Here is a 12,333-nt window from a genome sequence, read left to right on the forward strand (position 1 = left end):
CTGCAGCCTGAGAAGAAGACCCTGTTTTCCAGGCTAGCTTGGCAGGGGTTTCAAGTCCTTGGTCGTTCATTCAGTAAGCACTCTGGGGGTACCTACTGTGTGCCTGGCCTCGTGCCAGGCCCTATGGCTTTAATGGCTATTGCTTGTGACCAGTGGTGCCCCCATCTAGTGCCTGGGGTGCATTTGCCCACCTGACCTCATTCTAGTGCGCACCATTCAGGCTCTTCTGATATCAGGTGACGGGACGCGGTTTATAGTCAACCAGATTTTGTGCATGTAAGAAACAGGGGGAGGAGCCTATTTCCTGGAGTCACTTAGCTCCCCTCTCTGGTTTCTCTGGCTGTAAGACATACCCAGCAAGCCTGCCACCCTGTGGGGTCCTATGGAGCTGTCATTGATGCTGCCCTGCCTCCCGCCATTGGCATGTGATGCAGGCTGGCCAGAGTGCCCCACCTGTCTTGTGCCACAGTCCATCCAGGTGTGGGTATGGAACCCAATACCTGTCAGTGGGTTTTCCCGCTTATTCTCCTCCCATCCCCAAACCTGCCTTTCTTCATCTTCCCCATCTTGGTTGGTGACAATTCCTTCACTCTCATTGCTCAGGCAAGAAACCTTGGAGTCATTTTTGACACTTTTCTGTCAGTTCACAGAAGATCCATCAGGAAGTCACGTGGCTCCATTTCGACCTATATCCCGAATCTTGTCACTGCGTCCACTCTAGTTGAAGACACACCTCCTCTCCCTGGGTTATTGCAATAGTCTCCCAGTTTCACTTCGGGCCTCTCCAACCAGTTCTCAACACCGCCACCCTGTCCGCCCGTGAGCAGCACCCATTCTCTCCCCCTCCCTGTAGTGATTGGAGCAGCACAAGGGCCCAGGGTGGGGAGTCAGCCCCCACTTCTCCTGGCTGAGGGCTGGGGCTGGCATCCCTCATTTAACTTGGAGAATTTCCATAGCACTTTTAGCATATTTTGCTTGGGCTAGCTTATTTATGCTAGCCATACATCTTATCATTGTCATAAATTTTTATTCCCATGGACATGTCTAAACTTATGGGTTGAAAGAACATAATTTACATGCTATTTAGTATGCAGATTGGGTTAACATGCTTCTGTAAATTCACCACCAGGCCTGTGCAGCGCCCTCTCCCTCCAGGACCTCAGCCTGATTTGAATATCACACTCTATTGTGTGGGAGATGCTGTGAGATGCTGAGGTCACGCCACCCCTAGACAGCTGAGCACCCTCCAGCTTGTGCCTGTGGCGCCCACAGCACATAGCTCCGCCCAGCAGGGGCCTTCTCCATGGGTCAGACCCTCCATGGAGGGTGGAGAAGCCATGGGGACTAGGAGAGCTTTTTATGTCTGAAGCCGCATCCTGAGATGAGGATTTTGGCACAAGTGAGCCCGGGGGCCATGAACCTGGGAAGCACCTGCAGGTACAGGAGGGTCGGCTGTCAGTGAGCAGGTTCCCAGGCTCAGCCCACGGGGCCTCTGGGAGGAGGTTTTGAATGTGCCTCAGCCTTGACTCACTGGAGGGGGAGGGAGCTGAGGCACCAATTCCCTACCTCCCTGCTGGCATTGGCTGAGGGCTGCTCTCAGCGGTGCAGGCCCCACGTGCAGCCGAGAGAAGCCTTCAGGTGAGAGGGGTAGGCACTGGCAGAAGGACACCACTGGCTTTTGTCTGCATGAAGAATGACAAGGGATGTGCTTGAGACACTGTTCATAGCCTCTTTCCTGCTTCAGTCCTGGTTCTCGCTCACTTCACCCAAGTCACCTCCACTTCCTTCCTCAGGGAGGCCTTTCCTAGCCTCCCTCTGAGAAATAACAGCGTCGCATGCTGTATTCCCCTCCCTGTTTATTTTTCTTTATAGAACTTATCACTGCCTAATATATTATATATTTGGGTCTTCTCTTGTCTGACTCATACTAGTGCAGGAAAAGACGGTGAACAAACAAATATTGAATGCACCCATCAGTCCGGAGTATGACAGAGAGACTTGAAGCAGGGGGAGAAGACTGAGGAATATCATATGGGGATGTGTTGCCAGTGTGTGTGTGTGTGTGTGTGTGTGTGTGTGTGTGTGTGTGTGTGTGTGTGAAGGCGAGCCTCTCTAATAGGATATTATTGGGCTCAGAGAGACACTTAGGAAGTGAAGGAGTGAGCCACATGGGAGAGCATTCCAGGCAGAGGGAACAGCAGGTACAAAGGTTCTGAGGTGGAAGCATGTTTGACTTATTTGAGACCAACATTGTGGAAGCAAGGTGCCTGAAGGGAAGAGAGGAAATGGGGAGGTTTGACATGAAAGACTCTGTATATCTTGGTAAGGACTTGGGATTTTTACTGTATGTTCTAGTCAGGGTTCTCCATATATATAGCATATATATATAATTAGCTCATGCAATTATGAAGGCTGAGATCTCCCAAGATCTATCTGCCACCAACAACTTGGAGACCCAGGTTTAAGTTCTAGTCTGTGAGCCTGTGGGCTTGAGGCCCAGGAAGAGCCAATGTTTCAATTTGAGTCCAAAGGCAGGAAAAGGCTGATGTCCCAGCTCAGCAGTCAGGAGGTAGTTCTGCTTACCCTGCCCTTTTGTCCTATCCAGGCCTTCAACACATTGGATGAGGCTCACCCATATAAGGGACGGCAATCTGCTTCACCGTCTACAGATTCAAATGTTAATCTAATCCAGAAACAGCTCCACAGACACACCAGAATAATGTTTGATCAAATGTCTAAATCAGAATCAGGGAGTGATGTGATCTGACTTATGTTTTTAAAAATCATTCTAGCTGCTATGTGGCAAAAAGTCTGCAAGGGGCAGAGGTAGAGTAGGGAGATATTTTGGAGGCTACTGCAATAATCTCGGCAAGAGATGGTGGTGGCTTGGACCAGGGTGGTGGTGGAAGTGGTGAGAGTCTGGACATAATTTGAAGGGAATGCCCACAGGACTCATTGGTAGTTTGGATTGTAGGATGAGATAGAAGGATCATGAGGATAATGTCAAGGTTTTGTGCCTGGGAAATTGGAAGGTAGGAATTTTCATTAATTGAGATAATAAAGACTGCTGTAACATCTGGTTTGAACAGCTGTTTGGTTTTGTGCATGCCAAGTTCCAGATGTCTGGTCAAATCTAAGCAGAAATATAGAGCAAGCCAGTGGATATATTCGCCCAGAACCGAGGTCGGCAAACTGCGGCTCGCGAGCCACATGCGGCTCTTTGGCCCCTTGAGTGTGGCTCTTCCACAAAATACCACGGCCTGGGCGAGTTTATTTTGAAGAAGTGACGTTGGAAGAAGTTTTAGTTTAAAAAATTTGGCTCTCAAAAGAAATTTCAATCGTTGTACTGTTGATATTTGGCTCTGTTGACTAATGAGTTTGCCGACCACTGGCCTAGAAGAAGTTTATCAGGGGTGAAGTTTTTCTCAGTTAGGTGCTCAATAAACACATGCTGAACGGATGGCTGTATGACTGGTCAGGTTTCTCCCACGAGCCTCCTACAGCCTTCTGTCTATCACTCATTTCTGTGGTCTCGAGAGACCACCCCTAGCAAGTGACATCACACACATTTTTGTTCTAGAATAAGGACCCGGCAGGCTATTTGCCATGATGCTCTTGCTAATTCTCTGACCTGTAGAATCTGGAGCAGTGATTCCCATTGGCCTTGCAGTCACCTGGAGACCCTTTAAAAGATTGTATTTCTCTGCTCCCCGATTCTGATTCACGGGGTCTGGGATGGGCCTGTCCAGCAGTAATTTTAAAAGATCCTCAGATGATTCCGAGGTACACAGGAGGTTGAGAACTATCACTCTGTGCTCCTGCCTCAAATGATGCCTGGACGTCACTCTTGGTTTGCTGGGACTTGTAAAAAAGTGTCAGCTCTTTTGCCAAGCCCCCAGGAAAATTCTGAAGTCTTAGGCAGAAATGGTTGGGAAATACTACTAATTTAGAAGAAGAAAAGCTTTATGTAAAAAGACATTTAGCATAGTATTATATTAAATAGTTGTAATTTAGAAGCAATCAAATGGAGTATCATGCAGCCAGAATAGATGATTTTGTAGACGGTGCAGTAACTTGGAAAAATGCTCATGAGGGACGGTTAAGTAAGAAAAAACAGAATGCCAAATTGTGTTCATATTATGAGTGCCACTGTGTAAAATTATGCATGCACATGAATAAAGCACTGTAGGGAAACAAGCAAAATGAAAGCAGTTGACGTGTTAGTTTAATAGGATGGTGGATGATGTTTCTTCTCTTTTGAATTACTCCTCTATTGTTGCAGTAAGTAGCAGAAATAAGGAAATGACAGTGTTATTCTCCACACACAGCCCGCTTCCCTGCTTCCCAGGACAGGTCTTGGCTTTTTCCCTTTTACTATCTCTGTGACACTGGGCTCAACCTCTGGACTCGTTGGGGAATCCCATCTTTGCCTATTAAGTGCCTCATGTTTGTCAGCACAGTGCAAGCTACTGAGGCAGGAGGGTCAATCAATTACTGCTCTTCGGGAGCTCACTGTCGAGAGGGGGAGATTGACGTATAAGCAAACATTACATATTGTAAGGCAACCTTGTGAGCATGGGAATAGGGATAATGAGCAAAGTTGGGTGTGAGCTCAGGTGAATGTGCTCTAAGGCAGTGGTCGGCAAACTGCGGCTCACAAGCCACATGCGGCTCGCGAGCCGCGGTTTGCCACTCTGTTGACTAATGAGTTTGCCGACCACTGGGATAGGGGCTTAATCACAAGGAACAACAACAGCCTGTAATTATTGAAATCGAGAGTCTAGGTCAGTGGTCGGCAAACTCATTAGTCAACAGAGCGGCAAACTGAGGCTCGCGAGCCACATGTGGAGCCGCAGTTTGCCGACCACTGCTCTAATGGAATCCAGGAAGGTAGAAAGGAGGAGGTCACCTGTCATCTTGGTCCTGAAGGATAGGTGGGAGTTCACCGGGTAGAAAGTGGAATGGGGTGGGTAGGGTGGGAAGGAATGGGTGTTCCAAACAGTGTGTGTAAGGGCAGAGTTCTAGTGTTTTTTTTAAAGTATATTTTATTGATTTTTTACAGAGAGGAAGGGAGAAGGATAGAGAGTTAGAAACATCGATCAGCTGCCTCCTGCACACCTCCCACTGGGAATGTGCCTGCGACCAAGGTACATGCCCTTGACCAGAATCGAACCTGGGACCTTTCAGTCCGCAGGCTGACGCTCAATCCACTGAGCCAAACCGGTTAGGGCAGGGCAGAGAGTTTTAAAAGGCATGGAGCGTTCAGGACATGGCAGAAAGTTAGGTTCAGATGGAATACATCCACATATTAATTTACTCAGTAATTGTCAGTTGTATCTCAGACATCGGGCTAGATATTGGGGGGACCAAGAATGATCAACCTTGTCTATGCCGCACATACTCATCATACTAATAGCAGATATTTATTGAGTGCTTAAAATGCATTGGCTCATATGTTCCTCCCAACAGTCATATGAGCAGGTACCACTTTTACTTCTATGTACCAATGATAAAATTGAAACATAGAGGTTCAAGGATTTGTCCACAGTCACTTCTCATGCGACAGAGCTTACAGTCCAGAGGAGGAAGTGAAGAGACAGATGATGACAGAGCAGGGTGATCAGACAGAAGTGGAGGAGAGGAGCTCAGATGAGGGGCCCGGATGCAATGAAGGCAGACTTTTTGGAGAAGGTGACTTAAGCTGAGTCCTGGAGGATGAGTAGGCCTTACACATGAGAGTGGAGGTGTGGGGAAGAAAGACAGGCCTTTATGGTGATGGTGGATGATATTACTGGAGAGGTTGATTGGGGCCAGTTGATGAAGAGCCTTGCACGTCCAGCTAGGGCAGTGGTCGGCAAACTGCGGCTCGCGAGCCATATGCGGCTCTTTGGCCCCTTGAGTGTGGCTCTTCCACAAAATACCACGGCCTGGGCGAGTCTATTTTGAAGAAGTGGCGTTAGAAGAAGTTTAAGTTTAAAAAATTTGGCTCTCAAAAGAAATTTCAATCGTTGTACTGTTGATATTTGGCTCTGTTGACTAATGAGTTTGCCGACCACTGAGCTAGGGCATTGAGACTTTAGGCTATAAGCAATGGTGAACTAACAAGCTCTTTTATTCTGTTTTTAATCAAGAGGCTGAGTCACTTGGGCAATGATTCAGCCGCACCAACTGTGAACTCTCAATGACTTGGGCTAATAAGAAGAATAGCATGGATAGTCTAAAAATAGCGGATGGTGAGGTGCACCAGGTCACGATTGCTGATGGTGGGGGCTGGGCAGGGCTGGCAGTTCACTTGCTTCATTCATTCTAGACTCTCTTCTGGCCCATGTTAAATCTGCTTGCACTTGAGAGCACCCATGGCCATTGTGCCAGGCTCGGTATCACAGGGGAGAGAATCTCCCTTCCTGCTGAGGGCAGCAGAATAGACATGTAATGCCCAGCCGGCATGGCTCAGTGGTTAAGAATGGACCAAGTCACAGTTCGATTCCTGGTCAGGGCACATGCCTGGGTTGCGGGCTCGAGCCCCAGTAAGGGGCCTGCAGGAGGCAGCCAATCAGTGATTCTCTCTCATCATTGATGTTTCTATCTCTCTCCTTCTTTCTTACTCTCTGAAATCAATAAAATATATTTAAAAAAGAAATGGTCTGCTCTGTACTCATCACACCTCCCACTGTCCTTCTTTGGATTGGATTTCTACCCCCCACCACACCCCACCCTGGTGTCTGGAATAAGAAGGGACTTTACCACTCTCTTGGGGACTTCCGTATCCTGTGTGATGCCTCCCGAGTGCCCATTTTAGGGGGGCTGGATGGGTGGCTCTGGAGAGTACCACAGGGGTCTCCCAGAAAAATGGGAGTTTGGTGAGGCCAGGAGGCTGGAGAAGGGAGGTAGAACCTAAAGAGAGAGATCCCTGCCAAATTAAATACGAAGTAATTTTTTGTTTTGTTTTTTGTTTTGTTTTGTTTTTGTTGCAAAGTGATAGCCCAGTTAGGAGCAATTAAATTGACAACCAATCCAACCCACTCCAAACCAGACCAGGAGGACCAAGTTCTGGTTTCTTACAGATTCACAATGTGCTACATTTTTGTTTGTTAAACACCAGACACCGGTTCCCTCTTGCACATTTGGTTCCTAATTGTTATCCTAAGATGATTTATTCTCGCAAGAAGAGGGAAGAAAGAGACAGCTTCCACTGGAGTTTGTTTCTTTGACTTTTCTCTTCTGATGATAAAAGCCACCGATACCTATTGTAGAAAGTCTAGGAAATGACTCTTCCAGGTAGAAACGGCTGCTTCTGTGAGTCCCATCACCGAGATGACTGCTTCAGCCGTTGTGGACATTCTCACACCTGCCCTTGTGCGCATGGGCAGGTTTCTCTGCAATGTGTGCCTCAATGTGGGTGCCGCTGGGTCCTAGCAAGGCCGCACTCACTGACTTTCCCAGAAACTGCCTCCCAAGTGGCTGTACCAGTTCACACTCCCGCCACTGCTGTTCACCTACTCACGGCTAGATTTCAGTTCCGTTTACGGAAGGACTTTTTGTTAGAGTGTCCGGAAGATGGGGTATGTTGATGAGGAGGTCGGTTGGTTCTCTGCAGGTTTTAAAGTGCAGATGTGATTTTTTTTTAATTGGTAATTTTAGAGAGCAATTTATGCACCATGGACAAAAGAATGGAGAGATAGAAACACAGACATTTGTTAAAACTCACAATTCCTAGGTGTTGGTGGTTGTCACTGGCGAGTAGAGTGGTAGAAATGCGCTAATGTCAGCTGAGTACTTATTGTATATGTGGCAAACATTACACACATTTTCTCACTTTTCCTCATAATAGTCGTATTGTGGTAGGTATTATAGTATTTTTGAAAAAAATATCTTTTTATTGATTTCATAGAGGAAGGGAGTGGGAGAAAGAGATGGAAACATCAATGATGAGAGAGAATCATTGATCAGCTGCCTCCTGCATGCTCTCTACTGGGGATCATGACCTCCTGGTTCATGGGCTCAACCACTGAGCCACACCAGCCAAGCTGTGGTAGGTATTAATATCCCTAATGTACAGGTGGGAAAAGTGAGGTTATGAGGAAGTTAATTTGCTAAGGTCACACATTAAGTGACCGAGCCAGAGTTAAGATCTGAGCTATTGGCTTCAGAGCCACGGTGCTCCCCCCCACCAATTGCCGAGGGTCCTGGCAACAGGCAGTAGAGGGTGCGGCTGTCATCACTGTCTCCCAAGGGAGCAAGCAGCTTCTCTCCTGCTCTTGCTTTCTGTGCCTCCATCCCTCCACCCAAGGCCCCACCATTCATATTTTCAGTCGCCATTTGAAAGGGAGAAGTATGCTCAACTCCAAATCAATTTTTTTTTTAAATATATTTTATTGATATTTTACAGAGAGGAAGGGAGAGGGACAGAGAGCTAGAAACATCGATGAGAGAGAAACATCGATCAGCTGCCTCCTGCACAACCCCCACTGGGGATTTGCCTGCAACCAAGGTACATGCCCTTGACCGGAATCGAACCTGGGACCTTTCAGTCCGCAGGCTGACGCTCTATCCACTGAGCCAAACTGGTTTCGGCTCCAAATCAATTTTGGCTAAAAAGGAAGAGCTTCCAAGTACATGCCACTGGGGGATCACTTAATGCCATCACTTTGATTTTTATTGCAAATGCTTAGGGATAAACACAGCCGTAAATATCTATTCTGTTTACCAATTTAAATATTCTCTGCAAGCTCATTAGGTCCTGTCACCTCCACACAAACACTGCTCCTTGTGTGCAGGGGCGGGGAGGGGGTGATGCTCTGCCCCCAACAACCTGCTCCTCCCAACGGCAGCTGTGCTGGCTGGGGCCGTGGGAGCTCCTCGCACAGAAGGCAGAGTCGGAGAGGCGGCTCTGTGAAGGGACCGCTAAGAGCGTTGCTGTAGCAGAGAGTCTGGCTCCATTTTTGATGCTTGGCTGCTGACTGCCTTTTAAAATCCACTTCCCATCTCCTTCTGTTCCATCTGGGCAGGTGCTGAGAAAGTCTGGACACTCCCCACTCAAGCCCAGGCCATCACCCCACCCAGCCATCCTTCATTGCTCCCTTTCAAGCCATTTCCGGCCTCTTGGGAGCCCATCCTCCTCTTCCCAGAAAGTATCATTCTGTGAGCAGTAGAACTTTCCACACCCTCTCGGCATGTGTCTGTATGGCTTCCTCAGTCTTGATACTTGGAGCCAAATTTTGGGTAGCAGTGGTCCATTCTACCTCTGTGGGCTGGTCACAGCAGTTGGCAAGGGGAAGGTTGAGCAGGAGATGACCTAGGCTTCTGGGTTCCTGGCTGTTTATGCCAGCCACTGAACAGAGTATGCAGAGGGCAAGGCCAGGCAGATGCCCCAGTTTTATCTACAGGCTTTGGTGCCAAACCCCCATGTGTTGCTTGGGCCACATGTCCGTGCCACCATGGACAGCTACAGCTCCTGTGCCTGGGCTAGAGGCGGTGTGAGCTCCTAAGCCTCTTCCTCCCTTAATATGGCGATGAAGTCCATACTCAGATCTCATCTGTCACCATCAGGACATTGGGAATGTTATCCAGCAAGAAGCAGCTTCATATGATATTTATCCCCTGAATTTTTGGGATGACGAAACTCAGACACAAGCATCTTCTGAGACCACTTTACCTACCTATCTGGACTCTTGGAAATGAAAGGGTGTTACAAAGTGAGAGAAATGAATGAGTGTCCTTAAGCAGGAGCTCAGTACTGACCTTTCAAAACTGTCTAGTCTCCTGAGTTGGGGGCAGCGGGGGGGACGGAGGGAGGGAGAGAAGGAGGGAGGGAAGGAGAGAGAGAGAATGGCTTGAGAGAAGGGGGAGGAAAGGGGAGGAGGAAGAGGAGATGATAGCAAAGAGGAGAGGGGGAGGAGGGTGAAAGTTGACCAGAACCCTAGCACTGCACTGTGACATCAGAGTGGAAGTCCCTGACTGTCCAATCCCAAGCAGGCCTCCTCCTCGGGTTGAAAAGACGGAGGCAGGACTGAGGGCAGGAGGCATTATCCAGTGCCCAGCAAATAAGTGGGACTTTCCCGAATTCCACCATTCTAGTATGATGAGCTAATGAAATTAGAGAAAGTAAAATTTAAGATAGATAATTTTATTCCTAGTCTGGTTGCCTTTTATTTCATTTTCTTGTTTTTCCTAATTGCACCTGGATAGTATCTCCAATGTCGAATAGACGTGGGGGCCCCAGACATCTTTGCCTTGTTCCTGATCTTACCAGAAAACACTGCCTTTTTCAAAATTTAGTGTTATGTTAGCTGTAGGTTTCCCATGGATGCTCTTTATCAAGATAAAGTTCCTTTCTATTCTAAATTTGCTGAGAGTTTTGCTCATGAGTGGGTATTTTGAATTTTAGCAAATGATTTTTGTATAACTGTTGAGCTAATTATATGATTTTTCTTTTTTAGACTGCTAATATAGTGATTATACTGATTGACTTTGAATGTTAAACTGATTTTGTATTCTGGGGATAAACTCTACTTGGACATAATGTATTAGCTGTTTTAGATACTGCTGGATTCAATTTGTTTGAATTTTATTAGAATTTCTGTGTCTATGCTATAGTTGGAAATTAGTTCATAGTTTAGTTTTCTTTAACTCTTTGGTTTGGGTTGTGGTAATGCTGGAGTCAGAATGAGTTGGGAGTACCCCCTCAACTTTTATTTTGTGGAAGAGTTTATGTGAAATAGACATTATTCCTTAATTCAGGGGGTAGCATTCATCAGCGAAGCTGTTTAGGCTTGAGTTTTCTTCATGGGAAGGATTTTACAAAAAGTGCTTTAATATATGCAGGGCCATTCAAGCTCCTTCTTCTTGAGTTTGGACAGTTTGTATCTTTAAAGGGATTTGTCCATTTTAAGTTTTTATTTCATAACATTTGCTTATTCTTTTTAAATGTTTTTGTTTGCGGGACACAGAACTCTAGGTTAGTGTTTTGTTGATGTTGTTATTATTCTCTCTTAACAATTTTAATATTTTAGTCCACTCTGACAGCCCTGCCTTTTAATTGGTGTCTTTACACTATTTATATTTATGAGATTATTGGTCTCATTGGAATTAAGTTCTCCCTCAAACTAATTGTTTTCTCTTTGACCCATTTGTTCTTGTCCCTCCCTGTCATTTTTTAATCTTTACTGCCTTTTTTATTAATGACATATTTTTATGATTTCATTTATTCTAATTTCCTCTTGAATTCGTGTTTGATGGCTAGAATCATTAGCTTGAACTACTGGTCCCTTCTCCAGACTTGTCCACAAAGCAAGAATGCCCTCTGAGAGAAAGACCAACTTCTATTGGAACTGGTATTTGGCGAATAGTGATTCATGGCATCTATTTGGAAACGTGATCTTGGCTCTTCCTGCCTATTTCCTGCTTTCTCCACATCCATGTGGTCTCCCAGTCTGCAGGAACCAAAGGCAGCTGGCGTGGGGAGTTGCCCGTGTCTGAGAACAGCAGCCGTGCCTCCCTGTTGCCCTGGCTGCAGCTCTGCGAGGGCTATTGATTTCCTCCCAGGGAATTGCCTAAATCTCACCGCAGTGCTTGAGGAGTCACCTAACAGGAGGACAGAAACACAAAATATATGCTCAGTGTCCCTGGAGCCAGATTTCCCATTAATGCTCTTCAGCCCAGGTGGTTTCAGTTAATTTGCATGTACTTATTGAGCATCTACTGTGCATCAATCATCTCACCTTTCCTCTCCTTAGTGGCTCCTCTCCTGACTCTTAGTCCTTAATTTACCTTCCAAGAACCTTTCTTCTCCAATATTCCCCTGGGTTTCTGACTCCTTGTTCTGTTTTATTGCTGAACCTTCTCAAAGAGCCATCCGCAGTTGCTCTCTCTTCTTCCTTAACCTTTCACTAGCTCCTTACCTCTGTGCCATCTATTTTCTGCTTTCCCCATGATACAGTTTGGTTCTCTGAGTTTCCCCGTATCTTTACAATAAAAGCCTCTCTTTTTCAATTAGTTGAACTGACTTTCAGTTTCTTGTAACTAAACAATTTCGAAGGCATTCTCATTTCCTCGGGTCACCTCTCTGACCCCCTATTCTGTATACTCTGACTCATGTTTTTTCTTCAAGCATCCAAGGAGATGGGGATTTCTCTGGTACAGACCACGGGGACCTAGAATACCCACATCTTGTCTTGCCAGTAAACTTGTCCTAGCATCCTGCTTCTCTTGACCTTGACTGGTTCACCCTTGGTTGGCCTAGTTTCTCTAGGCAACTCCCCTCACCCATGACTGGTTTCTCCTCCACCCCACCATTCCTCAGACAGTTTCTGGTTCCCAGTACTTCCTCTTCCC

The sequence above is a fragment of the Plecotus auritus genome (assembly GCF_963455305.1).
Source record: "Plecotus auritus genome assembly, chromosome: 12".
NCBI lineage: Eukaryota > Metazoa > Chordata > Mammalia > Chiroptera > Vespertilionidae > Plecotus > Plecotus auritus.